Here is a 5,311-nt window from a genome sequence, read left to right on the forward strand (position 1 = left end):
CCAGATGAAGAAAGCGGTATATCAGAATTGGGGGAAGGTGTATTTACAACCTGCGGTATACAGATGACACAATTGCTTGTTGAAAATGAGAAGTACTTGCAGCCCTTGCTGATGACGATCAAGAATTGCAGTCTTTAGAATGGATTACCACTCACTGTAAAGAAAACCAAAATCCTTACAAGTGAACCAATAGGTAACATCATGATAAACAGCGAAGAGATTGAAGCTGTCCAGGATGTCATCTTGCTTGGATCCACAATCACTGCTCACAGAAGCAGCAGTCAAGAGATCACAGGACGCACTCCATTGGGTAAATCTGCTGCACAAGACCCCTTTAAAGTGTTTAAAGGGGTTTACTTGAGGACTAACCCCTTTAAAAGCAAGGCGTTTACTTGAGGACTAAGGTGTGCCTGCCCCAAGTCATGGTATTTTCAGTAGCCTCGTATGAGTGTGAAAGTTGGATACTGAGTAAGGAAGACAGAAGAAGAATCACTGGGTTTGAATGATGGTGCTAATGAAGAATATTGAAAGTACCACTACTGTCAAAAGAACCAATAAAACTGTTCTTGGAAGAAGTACAAGCAGAATGATCCGTAGAGACAAGGATGGCAAGATTTTGTCTCATGTACTTGGCATCTGTTATCAGGAGAGACCAGTCTCAGGAGAGGGATATTATGCGTGGTAAAGCGGATGGGACATTGAAAACGAGGGAGGCCCTCCACAAGATGGATTGACACACTGACTCCAACAATGGGCGCAAACATAAAAACAAGTGTGGGGACGACTTAGGACATGACAGTGTTTAGCTCTGTTTTACATTGGGTCTGTATGAGTCAGACTGACCCGATGACCCCCAACAACAACAACAACAACAGGACAACGCAGGTCTGCCACATAGAGTTTCCAAGGTTGCAATCTTTATGAGAGCAACTTCCCACCTCTTTCTCTTATGAAACAGCTGATCCGTTCAAATTGTTTAAGTACTTCTCTGTGCTCAGGTGGGTGGAGACAGACAAGTTCTCTCAGTAATACACTTGCCTTTGGCTTTTTAGTTTGCCTTAAATGAAAGGATACTTCTTTTTTGTTCCATGAGGTGAAAAAGAGGTCAGGGCTGATAGCAAATGTTTAACAAAATGCAAGTGGATATCTTTGCAGATCACGGAAGCTTTACAACAAGTTCCTAGGGCTATTTCCCCATGGCAGACAACGGTTTCTAAATGGCTCAGGCATTTTATGGAAGGTCAGGAAACCCCTCACAGATGAACCAGAAAAAGGAAGACTGTCAACTTCCACGAATAAAGAAACTGTGGCTGAAGTCCACTAATTGGTGGAAGAAGACCAAGACCATAGAATCGCCACTGATGCGATCGCTCCTGAAGGTGGGCAGCTATCTCACATGGTTCAACATTTTGTGTTCTAAGTGAACATCTTGTCCTTAGCACGTTTTCAGTTGGGTGGGTGTCAAAAGCGTTGCATGATCAGGCGCGAGCTCAAAGAGCTGATGGCTGCTTCAGTCCTTTCAGGAAGTCCAGAGAAAAGGAAGACAGTTTTATGGAACAAATTAGAACTGAGGCCATGTCTGGGATCTACTAATACAATCCAGAGAGCAAGTGCCGATCCAAACAGTTGGCTTCCTCAGGGGATCTGCTCGATCCGTTAAATTCAAGGCAGAGAATTTAAGTCTGATGGTGATGGCAACTGTTTGGGGGGCTCCAAAGGGATCATTTTGATACATTTTCTCAAAGGACATGGGCTGATGGTAAAAGAGTTCTAAGAAAATGCTTATGTTAACGAGAGAAAGGTCAGAAAAATGGCCCTGAGGGTCTTTTCAGCCACCAAAACAATGTACCTGCTTATTTTCTGGATGCCTTCCGATAGGAACGCTGTTGGGAAACCTGGCCCCGCCACCCTGCAGCCCTCGTCTTGCCCTGCCCCCTCACACTCCTTTTCTTCCCCAAACTTAAAAATCATTTTCTATTTAGGAATGTTCGGTCCGTGAAGGTCAAATGGATGACCCCTCAGAGAAGGTGAAGGGAGTGGTGGTTCCCCGAGGGTACAGGAAGAGGGGGGCAGGGATAGCATCGATGACTGAATAATCCCACCCAAGGGTTTGAACAACAGAATTGTATGTGAATGGATATATACTGGAATGTGTAAGATGCATCAATAAAACCATTATTTTAAAAATCATTCTAAAGGAACATGATCTGAGTCCCCTGAGGATGGCAACCTTGGCGTGGTATGAATTGAAGAGAGCAGAATTCTGCGGGGAAGTGTTAGAGATGAAAACCCCACCTTCAGAAGTGTAAAGGTCTAGAGGGAGGATATGTTGAAAAACAACGGCTTCACATTTTAATATTTTTAGTTAATAAAGGTTTCTATTTTGTAGCAATTCTTTTTTATTTACGTGTGTGTGTGTGTGTGTGTGTGTGTGTCCAATCCAAGCAATTGCTGTTGAGCCACCAGGCGCCTTGGGGTTCTTTTCTTTCCTGATTTAATTTGAAAATCTCATTTAATAGGTGAAGATCAAGGAAAACCACAACAAGACTGAAATTTATATTACCATCCATATCTAATCACACATTATTTTAAGCTTACTTTAGGAGTCATGGTTACAAAAATAAAGTAGGAGAGCATATTGAAGATGTAGCCTTATTATAGGTATTAGCTGTCTGGTTCAGCACTCTATGACTTGAAAACAGTATTGTGATAGGAAGCAACTGAAGCAAAATCCAATCCAATCCACAGCGAGCCCTTCACTGAGATTTTTAAGGAACTCGCTTCTCATAAGTCACAATTCAGTACTGCACAGTGAAGAGAGCATCATACAGGTTATTAAATCGGATCTTCAGGAAATCACAGTCCATTGATGCTGTGCTCTGAAGACCAGAAGCTCAGCCTGTGTGGATTAGTCAGGAAGTCGGTCCTGATATGTGATCTTTATTTTTTCCTTAATTGAGGTTCTGTTTCCCTTTCAAGCCTTCCTGTACCAATTTTTCCAAAAAGAAAAGATGCTCGTCTGCTTCTTGCCGGCAGGAGGTTCCTAATAGAATTGGTAAGTTCAAAAGGCTACTCTGTACTTCTCCCGCTTTGGGTCAGCTGCATTAAAAATGTGGTCAACAATGCCTTCCCCCAAACCAGGACAGAGATAATTAGGGTTATCACATGTTCCACTAGATAACCTGCTGAGCGGTTTTGTCGTGGGATCTCTTGGCTAAAAAAAAAAAAAAGACTTGTTTCAGTCCTGTAACCTCCTTTTTCTCTGAAGTTACAGTGTGCTTTCCTTTCTTTCTTTCCTATCGGCAGTTTGCAAACAACCCCCATACAAAACCCTGGCCTGGGACCCCGTGGTGGTCCATGCTCCCCGGCCAGAAGCCTCTTGCTCTGTGATGTACCCAACAAGTTTGTCTTGATAGGGATGTCTCCTTGCCCTGTCAGAGACCCATAACCCAAAGCCCACATCCTTTCTCGGCTTCTCAGCCAAGGGGGGCTGGCCGTCTGTCTACTGTGATCTCGTCCCGCTGATAGGAGAGTCTCCATGGGGTTTTCAACAGCTGATCTTTGGGAAGTAGATCTTCAGGACTTTGTTTTGAGGTGCCTCTTGGTGAACTCAAAGGAGGTACACACACAAACACACAGAGACCTTTTATGAACTCTTCTATTTTCCTACTGCGGACTGCGACAATTAGACACGCAGACTTTCCTCAGCAGGATGATGCATCTTGATGTTTGGCTTCCTTCTGCGTGATAACTGACGCACTGACGTGTTCCGCCCACCTGGATGCAGTTGCTTCAAGACAGCGAGCCCGGAACTGGACTGAGACATTCATTACACCCCCAAACAGCACTGGTGAGATAGGAGCCCCCGAATTCTCGAGGCCCTTAGTCTGAGCTGAACAGTCTGGTGCTGAACAGTCTGGTGCTGAACAGTCTGGTGCTTCTATTTCAAGACAGTCAGTGGGTTCAACGGCACCCACGGGTTTTGGATGGAAAATCTGCAAAAGAACAATTGGAATAACTTCCCTGTCTGCCTCCACCTCCTGCTTCTGACTCCTCCAGCCTGGCTGGGGAGGACTTAAGTGGCTCGGAACACACAGACGATGTCATCAGAGGGAGAATGTCTGTTCCGTGAGTGACCTGGCAAGAAATTTAATAGACTCCTTGAGGGACATAGTCCTCTTGTGATGCATTCAACGCAGACAGAACATGCTCTCTGAAGAGAGCGTCTCAATAAGCCGAGCACTTATGAAAGAAAGGAAGCGACAAGAGAGTACAACCGCAGAGCCGATTCTCTGCTTCTCAGCAGCGAAGCACCTTGCTCTTGTGCGCTGCACAAGCATGATCTTTGGAACTTGCATGGCGTGATGTGAGTATCCTTTGTAGGTTCAGAATCTTGGATGCGCATGATACTGACTTGGGCACGTTTCCCCCTTTTGCACAATGCGATCCTTGGGGAATAAGGCCCTGGCCTGGAGTTTACAATTTGAGTTATTCCAAACACAGGAGAGGCAAAGAAGAGACACTCGGGGGTGGGGGGGGGGTGGGACCACCAGCAGGTGGTTTTCTTGTACTGCGGTGGCTGCCACTTTGCTGTGATGCTGGAAGCTATGCCACAGGCATTTCAAGTACCAGCAGGGTGGTCCTACACAGTGGACACATTTTCATGGAGCTACCAGACTAAGACAGACTCGGAAGAAAGGCTTGGTAGTCTACTTTCCAAAATGAGCCAACGGAAACTTTCTGGATCACAACAGACACGTCTGTCTGGCTTGCTTTGGACAGATCAACAGGAGCGATCCCTTGCTAGAGGAGAGCAGCATGCTTGAAGCAAGGGAGAGAGAGACCTTTGAAGAGATAGATTTGGCACATGGGCTTCCACGTTAGAGTCAAAAATTCAGGTGATTGTGAGGAGAGTGTGATTGTTGTTGTTAGGTGCGATCGGGTGGGTTCTGAATCGCAGCCATCCTGTGGTCAACAGAACGAAACACTGCCCAGTCCTGCAGCATCGTCACATTTTCCCTTATGTTTGAGTTCATCTTTGCAAGCACCGTGTCCACCTTGATGAGGGCATTCCCCTTTTTGCTGCCTCGCTACCAAATACGATGTCCTTCTTCAGGGCTGATCTCCCCTGACAACCTTGTCCCTAGGGAGGATTCTGACTCGACTCCTTCCAAGACCAAGCCAAAATCTCACTGCCATCGAATCCATCCCAACTCTGTAGGGCAGACTAGACTTCCCTGTGGGTTTCCAAGACTAACATGTTATGGGAGTAGAAAGCCATATTTTTCCCACAGCTGGTGGTTTCAAACTG

At 45.6% G+C, this 5,311-nt stretch overlaps 1 pseudogene; it reads right to left on the minus strand.

The window, feature by feature from the left end:
* Positions 1–2,951: 2,951 nt before the first annotated feature.
* LOC101642772 lies at positions 2,952–3,462 on the minus strand (annotated as a pseudogene).
* Positions 3,463–5,311: the final 1,849 nt, after the last annotated feature.

The sequence above is a fragment of the Echinops telfairi genome, unplaced genomic scaffold (assembly GCF_000313985.2).
Source record: "Echinops telfairi isolate 266 unplaced genomic scaffold, ASM31398v2 ScPeMD7_5;HRSCAF=22, whole genome shotgun sequence".
NCBI lineage: Eukaryota > Metazoa > Chordata > Mammalia > Afrosoricida > Tenrecidae > Echinops > Echinops telfairi.